The sequence below is a fragment of the Chrysemys picta genome, chromosome 4, assembly GCF_011386835.1.
Source record: "Chrysemys picta bellii isolate R12L10 chromosome 4, ASM1138683v2, whole genome shotgun sequence".
In the NCBI taxonomy this organism is placed as follows: domain Eukaryota; kingdom Metazoa; phylum Chordata; order Testudines; family Emydidae; genus Chrysemys; species Chrysemys picta.
The window spans coordinates 42,781,146-42,808,049 of record NC_088794.1 but is presented as its reverse complement, the minus strand read 5'-3'; the positions used below and the strand labels follow the sequence as shown (position 1 = coordinate 42,808,049).

The 26,904-nt window shown below is 39.1% G+C and overlaps 1 protein-coding gene and 1 long non-coding RNA gene across 17 annotated transcripts in view; both read right to left on the bottom strand.

The window, feature by feature from the left end:
• Positions 1 to 26,904, bottom strand: part of PLEKHA7 (pleckstrin homology domain containing A7) — a 299,188-nt gene that overhangs the window by 201,643 nt on the left and 70,641 nt on the right. The window lies entirely within an intron of this gene.
• On the bottom strand, positions 7,963 to 9,845 carry LOC135982730 (uncharacterized). Its single transcript, XR_010600277.1, has 2 exons — positions 8,405 to 9,845; positions 7,963 to 8,264 (listed from the first exon to the last, which is right to left on the bottom strand). It is a non-coding gene; the product is annotated as an uncharacterized LOC135982730 (long non-coding RNA).

Here is a 26,904-nt window from a genome sequence, read left to right as displayed (position 1 = left end):
CTAAACCCTGAAAACATCAAGTATTTTATTTACATTTGTATTTAATGAACCCAGTGCTCTGGATGTATATACTAATATTATAAAAAGTAAAACAAAGTGTCCATAAGGCCATAAACTCTCCCAAAACTACAAACACATTATGGGCTGTGGTAAAACTACCAAGAATCCTGTCAATTTCACACAGGTAATGTTTGGGACGCTCTGGAGAGGGAAGAAGTGATGAAGCTCTTGAACCTACAGAAGATACAATTTCATACTTATTAGTTTCTGTAGCTGGTATTGGATAAAGATGGAGCCATAGAAATAGTAACTTAATAGACATCCAAGAAACTTCCCCACAACCACCCAAGTGATTCTGCTAGGTATTGCTTCTTTTCATTAATATACCTATTTGACGTAGACTGCCTCCTCCACATACTATGTTGGACACTGTACGGGCCACTTTTCTTTCCAGTCTCTCTGAATTCCCTTTATTCATAGAATCATAAAATATCAGGGTTAGACGGGACCTCTGGAGGTCATCTAGTCCAACCCCCTGCTCAAAACAGGACCAATTCCCAGACAGATTTTTGCCCCCAGATCCCTAAATGGCCCCCTCAGGGATTGAACTCACAACCCTGGGTTTAGCAGGCCAATGCTCAAACCACTGAGCTATCCCTCCCCCTTATTACCACTATTCATCTCTCATTCTCTTCCTCTCTGCCACCCCATCAATTTTGTGATCTCCATTCTATCAATCTCTTTCATTTCTCTGCTACTCTTAACCCTATGCTTCCATCCCTGACATCTAGTATTTTAGAAATTTAGGATTTGGCCTACTTGATCAGACCAAAGGTCCATCTAGTCCAGCAGGCTCTCTGCAACAGTAGCCAGTACCAGATACTGCAGAAGGAAGTATAAGAAACCATGACGTGGGAAAATATTGAACAGGTCTACTGGGAAAATTTCTTCTTAACTTCCTTAGTTAGAGGTTGGTGTATGTCCTGGTGAAAAAGTTTATATCCCTTCTAAAACTCCTGCGTTTCATTTATTTCCCAATCTTTAAAAATCCTTACTACCATAATTCTGGATGTTCTCATTATCAAGTAACTACCCTTATTTTTTATTGTATTTTTTAATCATGCTTTCAAAGGGGAAAGGGTTGAGAAGCAGCCTACAATATTGCCTGAAAATTATAATTACACAAAATGCTGGATCCCTCATTAGAAGTGTCCTTGGGATCCTTATTTTTTTCTTAAGAGAAAAGCTGTGCCAGAGATTCATAAACCAAGCTCAGACTTAGATAATGCAAAACCTACACAGCTCTTGTATTATACTTCAAAGAAAATTACCAGACAATCAAGGCCTATTTGAAAGGAAACAGTTTGTTTGGTTATATTAACTTTATCAGAAATTCAAACAGAAACCAATGCATTGACGTATAATATTTCACACAAAAGAATGTAGGGAATCATAACCATAGCATTTGAGTGCACAATATGCAACCCACAAAACTAGGTGATGCTCTAAAATGGAAAAAAATACAAGTCTTAGGCTTATACTGCAAATGTAGAACATAAGTGTTAAAACTGAGAATAGACTAATATTTTCAGCTTCAGCAATATAACCTAAATAGAGAGCAAAGCACTGTCTTCTCACATATACTGAAATTCCAAATGCATTTTTCTCATTTCCAAGAACATTAAAGCCTGTTATTTTGAAGATTATACAATAGACTGAAGATTAGTTAACATTCTCTGTAACCTCAGAATATTGAGAAAAGTACAAGTGGTAATTTCATTTGGTTTTATAGCAGTTGTTCCTACTGTGATAGTTAGAATGAGTTGAAGTTTTCATTATAAACTATTGTCTTTAGGGGATTCTAACACAAGTAAAAATTTACTCTAGCATTAAACTTACCGAAACAATCACTCAGCTGAGAAGTCCTCTCTTTTTTCCAATAAAAAGTAGGTCTGTTGACTAACTGCAGTTAACCCATGCCATTAAGTCAAAAAAATGAATCACGATTAAAAAAATCAATCAGTTTTAATCACACTGTTGAACAACAGAATACAAATAGAAATTTATTAAATATTTTTGGATGTTTTTCTACATTTTCAAATATATTGATTTCAATTACAACACAGAATACAAAGTGTACAGTGCTCACTTTATATTATTTTTATTACAAATATTTTCACTGTAAATATGATAAAATAAATAGTATTTTTCAATTCACCTCATAAAGGTACCGTAAGGCAATCTCTTTATCGTAAAATGTACATTTTTGTTACATAACTGCATTCAAAAACAAAACAACGTAAAACTTTAGCGCCTCCAAGTCCACTCAGTCCTGCTTTTTGTTCAGCCAATCGCTAAGACAAACAAATTTGTTAACATTTACCGGAGATAATGCTGCTGGTTTCTTGTTTACAATGTCACCTGAAAGTGAGAACAGGCATTCACATGGCACTTTTGTAGCCAGCATTGCAAGGTATTTACGTGCCAGATATGCTAAACGTTCATAAGACCCTTCATGCTTCGGCCACCATTCCAGAAAACATGCTTCCATGCTGATGACGCTCGTTAAAAAATAATACATTAATTAAATTTTGACTGACGTCCTTGGGGGGAGAATAGTACGTCTCCTGCTCTGTTTTACCTGCATTCTGCCATATATTTCATGTTACAGCAATCTCGGATAATGACCCAGCACATGTTCTTTTTAAGAACACTTTCACGGCAGATTTAACAAAATGCAAAGAAGGTACCAATGTGAGATTTCTAAAGATAGCTACTGCACTCAAACCAAGCTTTAAGAATCTGAAGCGCCTTCCAAAACCTGAGAGGGACGAGGTGTGGAGCATGCTTTCAGAAGTCTTAAAAGAGCAACACTCCGATGAGGAAACTACAGAGCCCAAACCAGATGGTGGCATCTGACTTAGATGATGAAAATGAACATGCGTTGGTCCACATTGCTTTGGATCGTTATTGAACAGAACCAGTCATCAGCATAGACACATGTCCTCTGGAATGGTGGTTGAAGATGAAGGGACATTTGAATCTTGAGGGCAGCTGGCACGTAAATATCTTGCGACGTCGGCTAAAACAGTGCCATGCAAACGTAAACAAACTGGTTTGTCTGAGTGACTGGCTGAACAAGAAGTAAGACTGAGTGGACTTGTAGACTATAAAGTTTTACATTGTTTTGTTTTTAAGTGCAGTTATTTTTTGTACATAATTCTACATTTATATGTTCAATTTTCATGATAAAGAGTGCATTACAGTACTTGTATGATGTGAATTGAAAAATACTATTTCTTTTGTTTTTTACAGCACAAATATTTGTAATAAAAAATAAATATAAAGTGAGCACTGTACTCTGTGTTGTAATTGAAATCAATATATTTGGAAATGTACAAAACATAAAAAAAATTAAAGAAATCGTATTATATTATTGTTTAACAGCGCAATTAATCACAATTAGTTTTTTTAATTGCGTAATTAATTGTGATTAATTTTTTTAATCGCTTGACAGCCATCCATTTTTTAAAAGAAAGCTTAGTTTAAAGTATACTTTAAGGAAAAGAAAAGGTAGGTTTTCACTGCCTTTGATATTTTGCATTTGCGCACTTCCAACGTAGCTTCTATATAGAAAATTAAAAAGCATACATATACACATACATATATAAATTTTGCAGATGCCATGCAAAATCCTTGCCACCATGTAAAATGCCATATAAACCTTTCAAGCAACTTCTAAGCTTTGGCTGAGTCCTCTGTATTGAAGTGCATTTTACCCAAAGAAATTTACTATACATTTAATATTTATGGGGGGCCTTATTCAGCACTAGTGTTTCACACAAAAATCCAAAGTAGTTTTGTGTGAGAAAGGAAAATTAAACAGGGAGCTAAATTAGTTTATGGTACATACATGTTTACCCAATAGATCACAGACCAGTTTTCTTATATAAAATGTGCAAGATCTAGACTGGTCAAAAGCCTTAACTCCTATTAGCTAACTAATTTTTTTTTTTTAATCTGCTAAAGCACATCTTCCCCAAACAAGAAATCAGAGCAAACCCTCAGATAAAAAAGTAATGTTAAACTTTGTAACACAAATTAATATGGAAGCATCAACTTCACTAAACATGACAAAAACCAACAAAACCAAACATTTATAATTGTTTAGACTCAATGCCATCATTAAGGGAAGCAAGTGCTTGGAATATATGTAGTCTGAATCCGCATAACTTCAGTAACTCATTACTTAATTCTCCAATCGAGTAGGGCTTGCAGAGTGAAAGGCAACTTCCCCTCCCCTAAAAGCCATCACCAAAACACAAAATCTAGGTCATGCTTTTGGTATTACATGTCAGTTATAGAGGGGGGGAAAAAAAGAAGAAGTACAAGCCAATCAGTGCAAAGCAATTAATTCCCCATTCTTACAGATGAGTAGACTAGATTAGGATCAACTCTAATCTCAGACAGCAATATCATCTTCTGCAGCAATTGATGATATGGGATATAAAAGTATGTATAGTTAGACAAATTAAATAAAACAAGTTTCGTTATTTTAAAAAGTATGTCTAGCACAAACATGCAGTAGCTAACAAAGCATACTAATTACATGTGGCCAAATCACTGGCATATCTTCCAGAAGTAGCTCTGGGTATATCTACTATCTGGGTTCCCTGTAGCTCTCTCAAATAGGTTTTCTTATCATTTATGCTGAAAATCTGAGAGGTCAGAAACATAAAACCTTGAAACTGAGATTGAAGCCTTGGCTACACTGGCAGTGTACAGCGCTGCAACTTGCTCGCTAAGGGGTGTGAAAAAACACCCCCCTGAGCCCAGCGAGTACAGCGCTGTAAAGCGCCAGTGTAATCAGAGCCTGCAGCGCTGCATGCTTGCTCGCAGTGATGCAAGCTATTCCCCTCGGAGAGATGGAGTACATACAGCGCTGCGAGAGCTCTCTCGCAGCGCTGGCGGCGCGACTACACTCACGCTTCACAGCGCTGCCACGGCACTGAAGTCCCGAGTGTAGCCAAGGCCTGAAACAAAACTTTCACAATTAAAAAGCTTACTAATATATTACATGATTTTCTGTAAAAATCAGTGTCAGCAGCCAAACACAAAGGAGAAGGAACAGGATATTCTGTTCTCCCATATAATCAAAAAAGATATAATCAGCAAAGAAACTGATGTAACTTTTAATAATAGCCCTTTGCAAGTTTGAAAGTGAATGAAAATTAAATGTTAAAAACACGAGAATTGCATTGGCTGTGTTTTTTTAAAGAAACTGGCCACAAATATGCTACATTTGTTGATTTGTTCAAATTTCAATTATTTGTTTTCAGATTTGGTCACCTCATCTAAAAAGGATGTAGAAACAAGAGAGATTCCCAAACAGCAACCAAATGTAGAAATTAGTCTGGTTGGCTGGCTAGGGGCTTGGGGTTTTTTGTATGTTTGTTTTATTTTGTTAAGAGAGAGTGGGGTTCCATATAAACAGATTTTGGGTTGTTACTGTACAGCATTCTAGGATTATTTAATTTTAAAAGGGAAAACAGATGTATGTGAACAGTATAGAGGAGGGAAGAAGGTAGAGAAAACAGTTCTCGCATTCCTGACCTACAATACAAAGGGGAAAAGGACACTCAAAGGAACAAAAAAAAATATAACACATTACATAACAAATAATTAACCTGTGAAATACACAACCAGGGGTATTGTTGTGCACTGCGACTGTATAAACAGAATGCTAGTCAAACATCAGAGACCATTGCTGTGTACCCCCATATTTAGTAAAAAGAAGAACAGGAGTACTTGTGGCACCTTAGAGACTAAGGTGCCACAAGTACTCCTGTTCTTCTTTTTGCGGATACAGACTAACACGGCTGCTACTCTGAAACCCATATTTAGTGTAGTTTTCAAATTTTTGTCCCAAAATTTTAGTATACTCTGATGAAATATGCCAAAATCATTACAATAATGTACATCTCTACCCCGATATAACGTGACCTGATATAACACGAATTCGGATATAATGCGGTAAAGCAGCGCTCTGGGGGGGGGCTGCACGCTCCGGCGGATCAAAGCAAGTTCGATAGAACACTGTTTCACCTATAACGCGGTAAGATTTTTTGGCTCCCGAGGACAGCGTTATATCGGGGTAGAGGTGTAGTTATGTTCCCCATTTTTAATTGCCCATTGCCAACCATTACTGAAGTTCCCAAGCATTAAGTAAAATACTTTAAAATACAAACAAATGCTACATCCAAACTCTAAGTGGGTTGGTTATTTTGGAAGAATTTTTGTTCTCTGACTTGAGTGCCACAGTTTGTTTGTTTATTAATTGGAAAAATGCACAGGTATTCTTATGCGTCTTTTCTTAGAAACCCCACAAAAAAGCTTATTGCAAGCTGGGCTGTTTCTCTTTACAGAGAGGAAAGCATCAGCAGCACAGAGCCATGAACACAAGTATTCTCTTTTACCCTTCAACTTACATTTTCCAAGTGCCAGGGCTTGGAAGATTCCAAAATCATTCCTTCTTGCAGTGAATTTAATTCACAGTATGCTATTAACTCCGCAAATTTGTTTGAGAAATTTTAAATATGGTAGCACCTGCCTTTTCACCTACATGATACTGAATTGTTTTTAAGTGATAGAATAAACACCTTTGTACAGAGGAAGTTAAATCATATTTAATAGATCTCCTCATGATGGCAGCATAAACCATCCTGAATTGTGTTTTAGTGGCAACATACCCACCCCCTTGTTCAAGCACAACAGCGAGATCAGAACTGCTCTTGAAATTATTTAAATTAGTTGTAAACCATCTTTTTCTCATAGTATCACCTATGTATTTATCTACTAGCTTTTTATTCACTCAATAACACTACTGCAAAGTACTGCATAGACCAATATATGAAATGAATTTACTCAGACAAGGGCAGCGTCAGACTGCAGAACATTTTGCCATTTTGTCTCAGTTTGTGGAGGCACCTTACTCACAGTGTAATTGATTTTTCAAGAAAAAGGTTTTGTTTATAAAAGCAAGGTAAACATCTATCTGCATGAACTGGCAAATTGAGACTTTCATCGAAGTTCTAGGAAATTCAGATAAATTATTTTCCCTCAAATTTAAAAATGGTTGGGCATTATAAAGAGTACAATACCATCACTTCGAAGATGGAAGAAGCTCAAATAGACTTCTTAGAAATAAAAACAACTTTAAAACCCCTAATACAGCTGTGGTAGGAGGACACTAAAGGTGCTGCATTTTGTCTTACTGATCCACAGCACTAAATTACTGTCTAGAAAAAAAACGTCATCAGCATAACTTAAGGTGTGAATTTAAAATAGTGCAAAAAGCTGTGTGGACAAGCTTATTTAGCTTTACAAGTGGCTTATTTCAGTTTAGGTTACATTGATTAGGAATAAGTTTAAGCTAAACCAAAACAGGAGTGGCTGTGCAGCCTTTTTTAATTATATTGGTTTAAAAGCTGGTTCAGGTTATACCGGTGCAATTTACTCTTATGGACAATCCCTAAGACAGCAGGCCAATTCTTGCTATTCCTCAATTCAGGCACCACAGTGGTTAAATGAAGGAATCCTACAAATCCTTCAGGCTGAAGGTATGTTGCCACTTATCCCATTTCTGGAAGTGGATAAGAAATTGGAGAACACACGCAGAGAATAAAAGAAGGAAAATTAGATTTGTCTATTCTGTATAAACTAAGAGCCAGGAGGAATACTGAGACAAATATGTAACTGGTCAACACTGAACTAGACCAGGTATACCAGAAAAATGTGCATATCTAGTACATCTTTGTATATTATACTTGGTATGCCGTGACATTCTATCTATATTATGGTAAGAAGGGCAGCTGAGGTCCATTCTGTAATACAAAATCAGGTTACATTGATACATAAGTGCAAGGTAAATCCCAAGATAGGCATAGATATATTTATTAGTTATTTTATTTATTTATTTATTTATGGATGGGTAGGGAGGGAGTGGTTATGTTTACCAGGCTAAAGCAGAAACAAGAACTACCAGTGTCTCAAGTTCTAGGCTGTATGTTCCCAGTACAGATAATCAGCATATAACAAATCAAATGAAGACAAAATAGTTTAAAGCAAAACTTATCCCCTTTATTAGTTATGGCTTCTACCCATAGACTCTTGCTGTAAATCCTTCCATTTTTTCTTCTTCATAATCTTCTGCAGGATAATTAAATACACCAGCTCTGATTGACAAATCGGAGTCACAACTTCACCTAGTATCAGAGGGGTAGCCGTGTTAGTCTGAATCTGTAAAAAGCAACAGAGGGTCCTGTGGCACCTTTGAGACTAACAGAAGTACTGGGAGCATAAGCTTTCGTGGGTAAGAACCTCACTTCTTCAGATGCAACTTCACCTAATTTCCACAGCTGGTGGGTTTTTTTCAACCAAAGGATGAAGGCTCAAAGGGTATCCCCATATCCTTCAGTAGTAAACAGAAAATATAAATTGAGAAAATAGTAAATCCTTCACGTTAAACAGAAGAATTACTGGTCTTAAATTCAAAATTTCCCCAGGGGACAGTGGTATTATTTATTACCCTACATTTGAATTACAATCTCTCTGTTCCTTTAAATAAGCTGGTAGTTTAACTCTGGGGAAAGGATGTGATCTAAAAACCCACATATACAGTAGAAACCATGATACTGGAAACAAAATTATTCTAAAAGCATTTTAATTATATAGCCAAATTTTCATGGCAACAAATTCATAGACCAGCATGAGGTTAACTTGTAAATGTCAAGCACTTACAGCCGGGTACTTGGTTAAGTAAGGTAGGATCTTTTCACCTTGAAAGCATCAAATATTTTTAAAAGATTTTATATTTAGCTGGTAGAGCACATGATTGAAGTCTAAAAGTTAAAATAGTTGTTAGAAGCAAAATATTCCTGTTAAAAAAATAGGTAATAAAGGAAAGGGGGAAATCCCCACATCCCAACCCCAAGCCATCCAAGAGGAGAGCTTGAAAATTCAGCTTCAACCAAAAACAAAATGCCCCCCCCCCCATTTACAAAACCCACAACAAAGGGACACTTGCCAAAACCCACTGCAATTAACTGCAACTTTTGACTCTGTCACCTTAAAAGGTGAAGTTTAATTCCATAAACTGAGGAGGGCTGCATTTGGAGAAAGTTAAGAGGTACTGGTAATGGATTCCTCTGTAGAATGCTAGAGTATCAAACATTTAAGACCTAACGACCTAAGGCACAGCATACTGAAGCCCATTAACAGATTCTAGTCTCAAATATGTCACTAGACTAATCAATTTGCATTTGCAATATATGTAGAAAGAGCTGTCTTTACTAATAAACATGAATGTAAAAGAATTTGAAGTGTCATAATTCTTGAGCCAGATTACCTAAAGAAAATAAATTTTAATTTTTAAAAAGATACAAGATTGCTCAATGATGTGTTTGTCTGTATCAATTTCTCCCCTCCTCCAACAAAACACAACAGAATTATTTTACGTTTATGAAAATGACAGCAAGCAGTGCTGAATCAAATTCCAAAAACAAGATCTGACATGGTTATGGGAGATAACGTGAACACAATTTACATCAAAATCAGTAACAAATCAATTCAGTAAAACTGAATTTAGCTCAGTAAAAGCATTATTACATTCCACTGTCTTAATTACAAACATGATTATGCAACAAAAGACCCACTGTTGAACTCTAATCTAATCTGTGTGCCTACCAAGAATGAAAGTACAAGCTTTTTATTAGTGAGCTGCTCTTTGGCTTGATTTTAACTCATCTCAACTTGTAACTCATTTCCTTTGTTAAAAAAAAAAAAAACCTGACAAGGGCTTTAACAATCATATCGGAAACAATTCATTTACCATGTATTCAGTGAATAGTAGTCAAGACCCTCAAACAGTTTATTAGACCTCTATCTTCTATGTTGTTGTAAAAAAAAAAAAAAAAAAAAAAAAAAAAAACAGAAATTAGGGCTAGGAATAGGTTTTCAGGTGTTATCTAAACATCACTCTTAACAGTAACCTGGTGAAGTGCAGAACACCTGACAGTGAAATAATTGATAACAAACCGATGGATTTACACCAGCATCTAACATCAGAGGTCTGAGGCACTTTCACAAGACAAAATAATATTGGCTCAGCACCACCTGGTAAGAGGTAATCAGAAAATCTGGGGGTCTATTTCCTGCCTTTCCCCCCATATTCCCTATTGGGAAGGAACCAAATCCAAGCATATGTTTTTTTAAAGGAAAAATCCCTTTTCTCCAGGAAGGGACAGATTGTGAAAATAGTTTTTAAAAACCACCAGAGATGAACCAGTGAAATACACTGAAGCATGCATTCTCCAGGCAGCTACATGCTTTAAAAAACAGCACTTGACAATCTCCAGCCAGGATTAGGGAAATCTAATAAATTCCAATGTCTGACATCATAACTTTCAAATTTTAATGTTAACAGGAGTTGAATGGCTAAGATTCCACACACTATGTTGTAATTTACTTATCCAGTTTTGACCTTGGGAAACAATCTGATAGTGTCAGGTTTGTTTTCTTACATGAAGATAATTTGCTATATTGCTTTTCAGTAAAATTACAAAGGAATATAATGTTGGCATTTCTTGAATCTGAAGCCTTCATTCATCTTAAGCACATTTCTCCTTTTTGTGAATGTCAAATCTTTTTGATCTTTGAACCTAAGGACTAAGTTAAGTAAGAATAGGTCTAAAATAACAAGTATAAACATGAGTACTGCTGGAAATTCTAAAGAAAGATGAAGGTATTTATGTATCGTTTATCGTAGTATCTGAGCATGTTACAATATTTAATGTATTTAGCTTCACGTGTTCTTGTGAGATAACCATTATGTTGATGTGATAGATGGCGAACTTGAAACTCAAATCAAAATTTGAAAAATCTACTTGCCTAGGTAAATAGGAAACTTTCCCTGATAAGGGGGTCAGGCCCAAATATCAACTTCTGCTTCATTTAACCTTTCATTTGAAAAGCATTTCTAATCCTTATGGGTGTAAAGGTAACCTTCCAAATGAATCCAATGCAGTGTTGTGATCCTTACTCTGCACACATCTCCAGTGCATGTCTTGCTACTGATAGCTTTCAAAAACAGCAGCAGAGTGAAATTAACAAAATATGGATTCACTTCTCAGCTTCTTTTCAGAAGCCTAGCAGTAAAGCATGAAACAGACAACAGGCATGTCAATTTCAATCTGCCTCTCCTTACCACCAGAAGTAGACACAATGAAGCTGTTCACATGGGAAGACAATGCAAAAGAACAGGCCATGGAAGCAGCAGATCAGAAAAATGTAGCCTCCCATGGCAGCAACCAGGAGCTGAGGGAGTGAGAATAGCAAATAGCTCCCTCATCAACACCACTGCAGTTAGGATCTTGGCTGGGGTATATGGGAGAGCAAAGTGAGAACGCTTTTTTTTCTTTCCAGCAGCCAGAAATGGAAAGGTGTGGGAAAGGAAGTATCAAATGTATCTGACACCTACTAGCCAGAAAGCAAGGTCGCTGGATCGGATTCTCTTAAGAATTCTTTCCTAGTACATGATAATGGAAATGGGCGTTATCCCAGATCTTGCTGATGGGACTAGGTGATGTTCTAATATAGATATCCATATAGTAGTTAAACAATTACGCTAAACATTCATCTACACTCAGAAGATTGCTTAGAATTATTTTAGCTGTAGTTTTCCAGGAAGGTAACTGCCCTTAAAAACATACAAACTACATACAAAACACCAGCTACTACATCAATTAATTCTAATAGACTACCCTTCTCAGTTCAAGAGATCTTCCTCTTCCACTTAATGTGACAGTGGCCATGGCAGTGCACACCTCCTTTAAAAATCCAGACAACATGTAATCTCTAGAATCAGGCAAACCTAAATACAGTCTTTGATCCTACTGCACTAGAAAGTAATTAATCTATTATGAACCATGTTTACAATTATAAATTGCAAGAATATGCTTGTCTACCTTTTATTATTATTATTTAAATAGGCATTTACTCACTAAAAGCAATCCTGTGGATCATATAAAGCAAGTTTTAGCTTTGCTCTACTCTCCTAATGACTCTTGATAATGTTGAGTTTGTATGAAAAGTATCATGGTTTTACAAAGGGGATTACTCTACAAGCTTCTGAGATTACTAAATCCACTAGTGTTGCATTATGAATAATTTTCACTCCCTTTCAGTGAGTTTTGAAGAAATTAGCTCCTCAGTCTTCTTGGCAATCACTAGCTCTTTAGCAAGAGTAATTGAAGTGCCAGGTAGCCTCATCTGACCCTCAAGATATTATTACCTGGTTGAACGTTTATGGGCATCATGGCACGGGGTGGATATACAAAATTAGGGGTTTTTTTTAAGTTAGGCTTAAGCACATCAGGAAAAAAATTAGCTTTTAGATGTTGAGTGCTTTAAATAGTAACACTTTACAATTTCTTAAATTTAGAATTTATAAAAATGACACATTAATCTCCCAAATGAGAATTATCTCTCACCTTAAATCCAAACCTAACAATGCAACAAAACTTTCTATACCACTTGGCATTCAGAGGTGTACTAAAACACATCCAAAGAGCAGTCATTTAATTCATCTCAGTAAAAATTCATGTGAATTTCATATTAGAAGTTATATATTAATCCAATGAAGAAGCAGTGCTTAGCATTGTGATACTTCAGTCTTTTCAATCCCTAAATCAAGACTACACTATAATGGAACAACTACTGAAAAGTCTTTCCTCTGAAGAATTGTTGTCTACTGCTATTTATAGATCCCTGTGCAGATACAAAATTTGTATCCACATCCAATCGCAAACATGGTCTGCGGATATAAAAAGTGGGTATCCGCAGATTTGTAAGCCTCTAGCTAGTTATACTTCATTAACTATGTTCAGTTCTTGCCCACAGAATTCCACTTTAAGAACAGCATGTCTCTTTATTAGAATTATCTTTGTAGCATTTCAGATAAAGCCATAATAGATTTTAGCACAATTCTAAATTATTATTATATGGAATTATAAAGACCTTCATCACCATAATGCTTTAGATTAATAAGGGAACATGTTTTCTGCAGCCTGTAATCAGCTACTCTGAAAAAAGAATAAAGCTAGAAGACCAAATGCCAGGGATTTCAAGACAACTGAATCAAGGGACACATCATACAATATTAAACATGGCCAGACTTTGGAGTCACATCTTTCTGGCAAGATCAAACTACAGGATTTTATTCCCAAAATCATGACCAAGAAGTTAAAACATTCATATTAGCTTTTGTTAAACTGTACTCTAGCAATTAATTCTGGTGTTCTTGACATAAAGGTGAACTTTTATTTATGGTATTATCATTCATTGTACCTTTCAAAATTTCTGAGCTCATGGACAGTATACAACAGTAGAACATTTCACTTAATAGAAACTCAAAAGGGTATTCAACAGACAATTTTCTAAATGTCTTTGCATATGTCCATTGGGAATACTAATATGTATTTCTTAATAAACTTATTTGCAATTCTACTTGGTAAAGTCTAGATATTTTCTTTTGTATTGGGCTTACTCTGCCTATTTCCCGGATACTCTGGACTAACTTGAATTAATGTAAATGCACTGTACTTAAAGGTTGTGTGGCAGAAGTAGTTGTATTAGATTAACTTCAAGTCTCAGGTTCGGCCCTTTAAATGTTGAACACATTTGAAAAAATATCGTGTCCTGATTTTAATTTTATTTTTAAATCAAGGTTATGCAGAAAACCAAGAAATGATTCTGACCAAATCAGGGAAAGAAAATAAAAGCCACTGAAATGAGTGAGATTTCAAAGAGAATCAGATAAAGAAAATGAATTTGAGGATGTGGAAAAGTCAAAGAAAGCTGACTGAGGATTCAGAGACTGGTGAGTGGTTGACTTGCCTTTCCATGGACTGTTTGCATCTAAACATGTGATAGGGCAAAAATCTTTTAAAATCAAATAGGTAATCTGCTCTGTCTTAATTATCTGAACGTTTTCCTAAAACCTGCTAGAATATTCAGTCTTCTCCCACAGTAGGGGAATTCAGACTAGACACCTTCTTTGATCAAACCAGGGATGATTTAATGAATGGAAATGACATTTTAAAGCACTTATAGATAATTTAACTAAGAGTAATCTAATATCCTAGATTTGCCATAGTCAGGATTCAGGCCAGGACATGAGATGGAAAACAGCTTTAGTGGCACTGATGGTCCCTACTGCTAATGGAAAATCAGCAAATATCCATTCGCATCCTCCTGGGCCTCTCTGCACCATTCAACACTGTCAACCATGAGATGGTGGTGTTCCACTTGAGAGACTTAAGGAGGGGAAGAGGGGTACATGGGAATGCGCTAAAATGGTTTGAGTCCTTCCTGGAGGGATAGTTAACAGAATCTCCACCACTAGATCCATGCCTAACTTTTGGAGTCCCACAAGGATCAATTCTCTCACTGATCATATTCAACACTGACATGTAGCCACTAACTGGAACTGGTCAGACCACACATACTCAAGTGCCAGAAACATGCAGCTGACACTTCCTGTACATATGACCTTACAAACACTATCAAGATAGCCCAGTGCTTGGACAAAATCAGCTCATGATGAAGAACAGCTGCCTGAACTTGAATCCAAGCAATACAGAGGTTATTCTTGTGAGCAGAGGAAAGTATTTTGAAAAGTTTGCAGGTATGGTGCAGACTCTTTTGGTTGAAGGTACACACTCAGGTCTATAGGTTAGGAGTGTTCCTGGAGTCCTCACTGACAGTAAGCTCTCAAATACCAGTGTCCACAAGGAACACTTTTTACCATCTCCAGCTGGCTAGAAGACTGTGCCATCTTGACAGACTATGACCTGGCCTCAGTTACACATGCCTTTGTAACCACCTGTCTGGACTGCAGCAAAGCAATACATGCAGATAAGCCTTCAACCTCTTCAGAAACTCCAATACCGAATACAGCAACACAGCTTCTCAGCAATGCAGGCTACTACAGGCATATCAAATTGGTCATCCGCACTCTACACCAGCTTCCCACAGAATATCAAGTCATATTCAAGATCTTGGTCCTTATCTTCAAGGTGCTCAGTGGCCTGGGCCCAGCATATCTAAAATATCACCCAACACACCAGGACAAAGACTGCTGTCAGCAACTCCACTCATCACAATCAAATTTTCTATCATAAGGGTAAAAATTCATCTGTGCCAGAGACTGAGCTATGCCAGGGGTCAGTCTAAGACGATGGAACAAACTTCCATAAAAACGAAAGACTATCATAAATGTCACTTCCTTCTGCTCCAAATGCAAGGCACATTTCTTCAACCTTGCTTTCTCCAACACATTTTAAAAAATCCAAAACACGCTACCCAAATATAACACTACACTGCACACACAATTTAAAATATTCACTACTTCATATTTGCCTCCACATGCAAATGATTTGCATCAGTAGAAACAATCACCTTCTGTAGGTGATACAAACCCCAAAATCAGAAAGCTGTACCAGAAGTGATAATGCATTTGAAAAGTTGACTTCAGATATGCAATTTTTAAGTTCAATTGGTAAGATTGATCGGACAAGTTTAGTCTCCATTTAAGAATAGTAGACAAATTCCTTGAGCAATGATCATGCAATATAAAACATCACAGTGAACTTTCTTGTACAGATATTTAAAGATTTCTGACATGATGGGAGAATTTACTCTTTGCTAAGTATTTATAAATATTTCATCTGCTATGAAATGTGCATCGCAAACACTTTGATAAATGGATTTTAAAGACTGTCTCGTTTCCTAATTTCTGTAGACACCTCTGCTTCCTTTACTGAATTCTTTCCAGCAGCATACATCTGTTGTATCACACAGCAACAGAACATTAGAGGGACTAGCATTTATCTCTTAACAGTAATGAAAGAAAACAACTTACCCATTCTATATGGATTCCACTTGGTCCTGCACTTAAACTGACAATTTAAGAAGGCGCAATGCCACAAAGTACTCCTGGAAAATGGATGGATATATTTTCTAAAAAACCCTAACTATTTACTCACACAACATGGAATGAGACAAGGCCACTCTCATACACTGTCGTCTCCTACAGTGCCATATATTTTACCAACAGATCCCAAACAGATAATATCTGAACAGAAAAATTAATTCCAAGGTGCACTTGTAACCTGTTCAATATTCAAGATGACATTTAAGCAGCTAATAAAAAGCCAAGAACAAGAAGTGTTTACTAAGGGTATAAACTGACAGAAGGGTAGAAAAAGCATAGTCATAAGTAAATGTAGCAATGACTTTTCTGGGTATTTCCAAGAAAATAAACAAAGGAATATATAAACCAAGAGGTCAATGGTAAAAAACAGTTAGGAACCACATTCTGGTATCCAATATTTTGTGAACTAAGATAGTTTGCTTAGCTCTAAAGAAAAGAAAGAACAACTGTCCATGCCTTGAGGAGTTTACAATCAAAAATATTGATAGTCATTCCCTTAGTAAACATGGCAGAGAAAATAATGTACCTGAACCACTGTCTGACTTTACATTAGCTATTAAGAGTTAATCCACTGGAAATAGTCACATCAGCAAAGGCATCTAAAAAATAAAACAGAACGCTTCCAATTATTCTACAATCCACACTACGTTGGTTGCTTTACCTGTCATTAAGATTCTAGAAATTCACCAACATGCCAGAAATATTCATTTCCTTTCTCCTAATCTTTCATGCGACAACTTTAGAAAATGCAGAGTTGAAAGAAATACGTAGAATTTATCTCCATTGATTGTTATTGCTGTCACAATTTGTCTCAAAGTGTTAAGTGACCATAGCCTTGCTAGTTCTGTCTTTCAAACCCAAATTCTTTATGCTAGACTTTTTTCCCATTTCCCTTTTCTCTACATGGCTATCCCTATATTTCAGTTTCAGAGTTAAGGTTCCCTTCAGGTTGTCCTCTGCAGTAATTCTATCCAAATAATAGGAGGATATGGTCCCCACTGGGGCTATTTACAAATCCAAATGAACGAACATGGCTATGAACATCACAAATATTATTGGTATATAAAACGATCAGGTAATGAAACAAAAGATACAACAAAGTAGTTGTACAATACTGAGGAGAAGACAAGAAGTTTCACAAAGTGTTTCAAAGCTTACAAGAACAGGAGTACTTGTGGCACCTTAGAGACTAACAAATTTATTTGAGTTTTCGTGGGCTACAGCCCACTTCATCAGATGCATGTAGTGGAAAATACATATACACATGAACATGAAACAATGGGTGTTACCATACACACTATAAGGAGAGTGATCAGTTAATGTGAGCAATTATCAGCAGGAGAGAAAAAACTGCTTGTAGGGTAATGAAAATGGCCCATTTCCAGCAATTGACAAGAAGATGTGAGGAACTGTAAGGGGCGGGGCGGGTGGGAATAAGCATGGGGAAATAGTTTTACTTTGTGTAATGGCCCATCCACTCCCAGTCTTTATTCAAGCCTAAATTTAATTGTGTCCAATTTGCAAATTAATTCCAATTCAGCAGTCTCTCGTTGGAGTCAGGTTTTGAAGTTTTTTTGTTGTAATATTTCGCCTTTTAGGTCTGTAATCGAGTTGCCAGGGAGACTGAGTTGTTCTCCAACTGGTTTTTTAATGTTATAATTCTTGACGTCTGATTTGTGTCCATTTATTCTTTTACGTAGCGACTGTCCAGTTTGGCCAATGTACATGGCAGAGGGGCATTGCTGGCACAGGATGGCATATATCACATTGGTAAATGTGCAGGTGAACAAGCCTCTGATAGTGTGACTGATGTGATTAGGTCCTATGATGGTGTCCCCTGAATAGATATGTGGGCAGAGCTGGCAATGGGCTTTGTTGCAAGGATAGGTGCCTGGGTTACTGTTTTTGTTCTGTGGTTGCTGGTGAGTATTTGCTTCAGGTTTGGGGGCTGTCTGTAAGCAAGGACTGGCCTATCTCCCAAGATCTGTGAGAGTGATGGATTGTCCGTCAGGATAGGTTGTAGATCCTTGATGATGCGCTGGAGAGGTTTTAGTTGGGGGCTGAAGGTGACAGCTAGTGGCGTTCTGTTACTTTCTTTGTTGGGCCTGTCCTGTAGTAGGTGACTTCTGGGTACTCTTCTGGCTCTGTCAATCTGTTTCTTCACTTCAGCAGGTGGGTATTGTAGTTGTAAGAACGCTTGATAGAGATCTTGTAGGTGTTTGTCTCTGTCTCAGGGGTTGGAGCAAATGCGACTGTATCATAGAGCTTGGCTCTAGACAATGGATCGAGTGGCGTGGTCTGGATGAAAGCTGGAGGCATGTAGGTAAGTGTAGCAGTCAGTAGGTTTCCAGTATAGGGTGGTGTTTATGTGGCCATTGCTTATTAGTACTGTAGTGTCCAGGAAGTGGATCTCTTGTGTGGACTGGTCCAGGCTGAGGTTGATGGTGGGGTGGAAATTGTTGAAATCATGATGGAATTCCTCAAGGGCTTCTTTTCCATGGGTCCAGATGATGAAGATGTCATCAATGTAGCGCAAGTAGAGTAGGGGCATTAGGGGACGAGAGCTGAGGAAGCGTTGTCCTGCTGATAATAGCTCACCTTAACTGATTACTCTCCTTATAGTAACACCCATTGTTTCATGTTCTCTGTGTATATATCTTTCTACTGTATTTTCCACTGCATGCATCCAAAGAAGTGGGCTGTAGCCCATGAAAACTTATGCTCAAATAAATTTGTTAGTCTTTAAGGTGCCACAAGTACTCCTGTTCTTTTTGAGAATACAGACTAACATGGCTGCTACCCTGAAACCAAAGATTACAAGGTTTTCTTGGGATAAGAAGCCAACATCTGAAAACCTATTTGACTGCTGAAATATATCATATTATCCATCTGGTATAAAAAGAGTTGCTAAATTAAAAATTCTACAGCAAGCCATATTTATGTATGGATTCAACAGCAGACAATACATGATGGCTTCAGTCCATTACACATATAGGGGAAATGGGCAACTGTCATAAGGATAAAATGGGTATTCTTAAGTAGGAAAATACATTAGGAAATCAGAAAGCCCATTTGATGAAATTTACAAGTCATTAGGGACACAGAGTTATTTGTACAGCCACAGAAATGGTGCACAAAGGATTGGCAAGATAAAGCTACTTTGCTTAACATTAGCTGAAACTGACCATCAGAACTGCTTGGCTGTGGGATTAACCAACTGTCTGTCCAACTGCATATTGAGAATGTAGTGGATTTGGTCTTGGCATGATGTAACAACACTGTTATGATCCTATTTACCTCTATATGTCCATTTGACTTCTTTATTGTTGAGTGGGAGATTTTGTTAAGAAATAGACACTTTTTTTCAAGTATGTTTGGATGGAATTGTGTTAGAAAAGGCTAAGTAATATGAGCTAAAAAAAAAATCCTGATTTTCAATCACCTCTTCTATACACTGAAGATTTGGTGTTCTGCATTCTCTAGAACAGTGGTTCTCAAAGCTGGTCCGCCGCTTGTTCAGGGAAAGCCCCTGGAGGGCCGGGCCAGTTTGTTTACCTGCCACGTCCACAGGTTTGGCTGATCGCATTTCCCACTGGCTGCGGTTCGCCGCTCCAGGCCAATGGGGGCTGTGGGAAGGGCGGACAGCACATCCCTCAGCCCACGCCGCTTCCCGCAGCCCCCATTGGCCTGGAGCAGCGAACCACGGCCAGTTCGGCTGAACCTGCGGATGCGGCAGGTAAACAAACCAGCCCAGCCCGCCAGGAGCTTCCCCTGAACAAGCAGTGGACCGGCTTTGAGAACCACTGCTCTAGAATACCCGTATTTCTCTTACATTGCTGCAGTCTGTAATAGATGATTTGGCAGCCAACTGAGAGGCCTATTCTACCACTAGGATGGCCATTTCTGTAGAAATAGGAAATATAAAAGAACTATACCCAGTCACTCCATCCTCCCTAATATTGTTTGGAGGCCATCCACTGTCACAGATCAGCCACACTGATTAAAGTTCTCCAAGTATAACACTGGCCTACTAGATTTGTAGAATATTAAGAAACACTATGGAAAATCTTCTCCTGGTTAATTCTTCTGTTCTCATTGGAAAACTGCAAGAAACTCACCTAAGGGGGAAATACTGCATAATCCTCTTGTTTATTACAAACACACTGTGCCACAAAGCAAATACTGGAAAGGTTTTGAAATTCCAATCATGCCAACTTTTCATAGGAATGAGCTGCAACTAATTTCAATGCTCCTCTTTAGCTTGCAGTTCAGCAGAATCCTGCCTAATTTCTAAAATATCGCATCTAACCAGATTGTCTTTTGTAAATTCACCGATAGTTTCTGGATAATAAGACACAAAGTAGAACTACCAGGACATTGAGGTTTATAATTGTAATGTATATCTATGACTAGACACAGAATACTAACTTATCTGAAAGTTATTCCATGAAGTACAGTATAATTACAGAATTAAAAACAATTACAAAATTTTTTTAGATAACAGGGTATCGTTACAGGCTATAAACCAGAAGAAAATACCATATGAATTAACACTAGATCATTCATTAACATACAATTGTCAGTTAACCTCTATAATTTCTATTTAATTATATTGAAGGATTCCTCAAAGAAAAGCAGTCTGTAAAACAAAACAAATCACGTTAACACAATTTATTAACAGGTATCAGAGAGGTAGCCACAAAAAAAAAAAAAATCGAGGAGTCCGGTGGCACCTTAAAGCTTATGCTCAAATAAATCTGTTAGTCTTTAAGACTCCTCACAATGTATTAACTTTATTCATGTATCTTTGATAAGTACATTTTTGTAAGCTGTAACTTTTTCTAAACCTTTTTTAACCTTGAGGTTTTTGTCATCTTACCATATCTTCTTCTGCTAGAATTTATATCGTGCTCCAACTCTTCACATTATTGACGTTGCCTTTAAGCTATTAACATCACTTTAAAATGTTCCACTACTTCGCCTTATGACAGCCACCACTCTAAAGGGAGTGGGCAGAGGCATTACTCCAATAAACATTTGTGAACTGCTATGGAAATGTTAGAGAGACAAGGTGGGTGAGATAGTATTTTTTTTATAGGACCAAATTCTGTTGGTGAGAGAAACAAGCTTTCAAGCCACATAGAGCTCTTCTTCAGAAAACTTTAACATTTCTAAATGTCTACCTGTTTAGTTAGGAAAATTCACTTGCTTTGATCCCCTGCCCGCTATGCACTCAATAGCTTTATGGATTACATCATTTGTAAATTCAACACTACCTGGCAAGGCATACAAATACCTCAGAGAAAAAGAAACTTTTCAAAATTAGTTTATATTATGGTTTGATGGTAAGTAACAATGCTGAAAATACTGGAATGTCTCATAAAATTTCTATAAAAACACTGCATTGTGCTACTTCTGAAATACAAAAGATTTAAAACGAGTCATTTTAATCATTTTAATAATATATCTTTTATATTGATAACTACTATACTTCTAAATCAATAAGCTCAGTAGATAAATAAGGTATAAACACTTTATTGATTCTACTGGAATTTAGCAAAGCAGCAAACTACTTTTATTGATTAGAACAGGGGGTTCTGAAATCTGCTCTACAACCACCTTCGGTAAACAAAAATTACTACATAATCCTGGGAGGCTGAGGGGAGGCGTCAGAAGGACCATAGACTGAGCCTACCAGAGTACCACTGCTTCAGTTGAAAACCCAAGCCTCACTGCCCCGGAGGGGGTCAAAGCCGAAGCCCAAGGGCTTCAGCTCCAGGCAGGGGGCCTGTAACCATAGCCCTGCCGCCCAGGGCTGAAGCTTCAGCTCCGGCCTTGGTTTCAGCCCTGGGTGGTGGGGCTTGGGGTTTGGCCCCAGACTCTAGAAAGCCTAAGCCAGCCCTGGCGACCCCATTAAAATGGGGTCTCGACCCACTTTGGGATCCCAACCCACAGTTTGAGAACCGCTGATAGAATTTAATCTAACTTGAACCCTGATATACTGATAACGTTAATATATTAGGAAATTGACTTAAGACAAGTAAGACTGTTACATTATAATGAGACTTTTGCAAAGCATGTCACATCCACGGCCAAGGGTCAGCTCATTACATTTAAAAGACACAACATAAAAATTACTTCTTTTTAGGGCTGTCAAGCAATAAAAAAAATTAATCGTGATTAATCGCATTGTTAAACAATAATAGAATACCATTTACTTAAATATTTTTAGATGTTTTCTACATTTTCAAATATATTGATTTCAATTACAGCACAGAATACAAAGTGTACAGTGATCACTTTACATTTATTTTTGATTACAAGTATTTGCACTGTAAAAATACAAAAGAAATAGTATTTTGCAATTCACATAATACAAGTACTGTAGTGGAATCTGTTTATTACGAATGTAGAATTATGTTTAAAAAACTGCATTCAAAAATAAAATAATGTAAAATTGTAGAGCCTGCAAGTCCACTCAGTCCTACTTCTTGGTCAGCCAATTGCTCAGACAAACAAGTTTGTTTATATTTGCAGGAGATAATGCTGCCCGCTTCTTGTTTACATTGTCACCTGAAAGTGAGAACGTGTTCTCATGGCACTGTTGTAGCTGGCGTAGCAAGGTATTTACGTGCCAGATGTGCTAAAGATTCATATGTCCCTTCATACTTCAAACACCATTTCAGGGGAGGGATCTCAGGTGTTTTCCTGACTAGATCACAGATATAGCCCTTTGTGACAAAGTTCCTCCTCTAACTTGGTGGGTCTGCGCTTACTGGCGGATTTTCTTGCCTCAGAGATTCACCATATGGGTTGGGGAACAGCCCAGAGACCTTCCCCTCTGGAAGAACCCACAGTCCAGGTCAATTGGGAGGTTTAAGGGGCACTCGGGCCCGCCCTCTACTCTGGGTTCCAGCCCAGGGCCCTGTGGACTGCAGCTGTCTATAGTGCCTCCTGTAACAGCTGCATGACAGCTACAACTCCCTGGGCTACTTCCCCATGGCCTCCTCCAAACACCTTCCTTATTCTCACCACAGGACCTTCCTCCTGGTGTCTGATAACGCTTTTGCTCCTCAGTCCTCCAGCAGCACACCCTCTCATTCTCAGCTCCTTGCGCCTCTTGCTCCCAGCTCCTCACACTCCCATCACAAACTGAAGTGAGCTCCTTTTAAAACCCAGGTGCCCTGATTAGCCTGCCTTAATTGATTCTAGAAGCTTCTTCTTAATTGGCTCCAGGTGTCCTAATTAGCCTGCCTGCCTTAACTGGTTCTAGCAGGTTCCTGATTATTTCTAGTGCAGCCCCTGCTCTGGTCACTCAGGGAACAGAAAACTACTCATCCAGTGACCAGTATATTTGCCCTCTACCAGACTCCTGTACCCCACTGGTCTGGGTCTGTCACACCCTTACACAGAAGTGAAATTAACTAGCCAGACAAATTAGGCACAGCAAAGTACTTGGAGAGAGAAGTCAGAGCCAGATACGTTGATAGGTGCCAGAATTGCTGTAATTTGGCTTGAGCCTGTACTTGTGAGTGTTGTTGGTAATAACACCAATAGCATACCCTATAGCAGTGGTTTGGTTGAAGAAACACAATTTCCCTAAAAATTTGAATTTTTACTTAGAAAGGATATTTCTAAATCTCACTCACAGATATGCACCAAAAACATTGAATATTTCAGGCCTTAAATTCATTCAACTACCACTTCCTTTACAGGCTCCTCTACTCTTTTCTGAGCACAGACAGAGACTTCCTGTGAAACCACAAGATATCTCTCTCACTAGATCTACCTTGATGCTAATAATGTTCTGTAACTTAACTATATTTTAATTCAGTTAGAATGGTAACACACTTTGTGGTCCACCAGAGAAACTTACATAATTTGCCCTCATCTTGCACAGCTGTTAAGATGGGGCCCAAAAAAATCTTTGCCATTAACTATTCTTCATGCATTAGAGAAGAAGGGCTGAAGAGAACACTGTCAGGCAAAAACTGGTCCAAGCATACCACAAATATGGTTTTAAATTCACAAGGGAAACAGTTTTTATGAACATTCATATTCTCCAAAAGTGTTCAAAACACCAACTTCATGGCATTGTTCTAGTCCATTACGAGTTGAATGCAAAATTGATCAGCTATGGAAAATTTGTTATCCAATTACCTCTCTAAATGTGGAGGTTCATCCATACAAGAGCCCAGATCCTACTCTTGTAAAGAAGGGGAACAAGAAAGTATGCCAGATTCCTTGCCAAGAGACTTACCCACTGCAGAATTTGAGGTGGGGGCAGAGCCGGATTAACTTTTTGTGGGGCCCCCTGGGGAATTATTGTAAAACTGGCTGGGGGCAAAAGCACAGTGGGGAAGGAGCTAGGGTTGGTCCCTGGAGCAAGCGAGGGGCCAGGGGTAAACTGCAAGCGCAGCAGGGCTGGGGAGGGGGTAAACAGGATCCCTACCCCTGCCAACATAGAGCGGGTACCAACCTGGTTCTAGCCCCTTCTCTTAGTCTCTCTCTGTACTGAGCTGCCCCTCCTCCTGCAGCAGCAGTACAAGTTCTCTTCCAGCCCTCTGGGGTGGGTGTTGGGAGTGGGAGAAGTGGAGGCTAATGTGGTTACTCCTATAACCGGACTTTTAGTTTCCAGTCAGCACTGCTAACCGGACACTCAGGTCCCATTTTCTACTGGAGTTTCCAGTCTAAATACCAGTCTGGATACCTGGCAACAGGGCTGCCAGTGAGAGTGCTACACCTTAAGCGGGGGGGAGAGGAGGAAGCAAGTGGTGGGTGGGCCAGGGAATGGAGAGGAGCTAGTGGGCAGGACCATGTTTGCTGTACTGCCCAGGTAGGTTAGAGACTGTTGGGATCAGTCGACAGAGGTGACATGACAGCCAGTGGTGGATTTATAATTAGTGGGGTCCCCCAGTCCTGTGCTCAGCTTCATTTTTGGGGCCCCTCCTTGGGACCCAGCCAAGAAAAAGAACGTTCTCTCTTATCTCTCTCCCGTCCCCGTTTTTCATTCTTTTTTTCTTCACCCTCCTCCTATAAGTAATAGGAAGTAAATGAAAATAAAGTAAGGTACCTTTATCCACGATCTACGACCTATCCTGGAAAATGATCCCTCACTCTCACAGACCTTGGGAGGCAGGCCAGTCCTCGCTTACAGACAATCCCCCAACCTGAAGCAAATACTCACCAGCAACTACACACCACACCACAGAAACACCAACCCAGGAACCAATCCCTATAGCAAACCTCGTTGCCTACTCTGTCCCCATATCTACTCTGGCGACACCATCAGAAGACCCAACCACATCAGCTACACCATCAAGGGCTCATTCACCTGCACATCCACTAATGTTATATATGCCATCATGTGCCAGCAATGCCCCTCTGCCATGTACATTGGCCAAACCGGACAGTCCCTCCGCAAAAGAATAAATGGACACAAATCGGACATCAGGAATGGTAACATACATAAGCCAGTAAGTGAACACTTCAATCTCCCTGGTCATTCTATTACAGATTTAAAAGTCACTATCATTGAACAAAAAAACTTCAGAAACAGACTTCAAAGAAAAACAGCAGAACCAAAATTCATTTGCAAATTTAACACCATTAATCTGGGCTTGAATAGGGACTGGGAGTGGCTGGCTCATTACAGAAGCAGCTTTTCCTCTCCTGGAATTGACACCTCCTCATCTATTATTGGGAGTGGACTACATCCACCCTGATTGAATTGGCCCTGTCAACACTGGTTCTCCACTTGCGAAGTAACTCCCTGCTCTCCATGTGTCAGTATATAATGCCTGCATCTGTAACTTTCACTCTATGCATCTGAAGAAGTGAGGTTTTTACCCACGAAAGCTTATGCCCAAATAAATCTGTTAGTCTTTAAGGTGCCACCAGACTCCTTGTTGTTTCTGATTGTTCTTGTAGTCTAACTTATTTTTCCACAGACCACCTGAAAATGACAGAGGGTCTCGATGGACTACTTAATGATCTTTCCAAATATTGTTTGTACCATTAGCTAACTATTGTAAAGTGCTTTGGATAAGAGCGCATTATAAAAAAAAATGTAAAATACCATTGGGGTGCCAGGTCTGGCCAGAAGTTACGGTGAGGGAGGGGCCTCAGGGTTGGGGCAGGAGGTTGGGGTGTGGCACGGTTACCTGGGGCAGCTCCTGTTTGGTGCGAGGGGTGCAGGTGGGAATGGAGTGTGTGTGCAGGAGCTCCCGTTTGGTGCTCACGATGGGGGTGGGGATGAGGGGGAGTGCAGGAGTCAGGGCATGGTGTGGGGGGGGGCTGGGTATGTGTGTGGGGGTGCAGGGGTCAGGGCAGAGGACTGGGGGAGTGGGCTGGGGTTGGGGGGGGCTCACAGCAGGGGCCTGGAGGGGATATGCCCCGATTCCACCCTCTTCGCCAAGGCCCCACCCCACCCCTTCTCTTCCTCCTCCACCCTGAGTGGCAAGCGCACTGCGGCTCCGCTCTTCCCCCTCCCTCCTGCTGGCAAACAGCTGATCGGCAGCAGCAAGAAGGAGGGAGAGGGGGAGGGGCGGAACGCAGCACGCTGGGGGAAGAGGCAGGGGAGGAGCTTGGTTGCCAGCAGAGCCTGACCTGCTGCAGCAGGAGCCCCAGGAGCCGGCAGCATCAATCTTCTGCCCCCGCAGGAGAGAGCGGGGGATGGGGGAAGAGCGGGCCATGGGCCCTTTGGACTGTGGGCCCAGCACCATAGCAAATCCAGTACTGGGTGGGGAACTCAAACTTCTTCCTGGCCAAGGTATGGTTGGGGGGGGAGGGGGATCCTTGATTCAGTCACTGAAGAGGACTGACCCACTTTTACAGAGGGGTGTCCAGAGCCA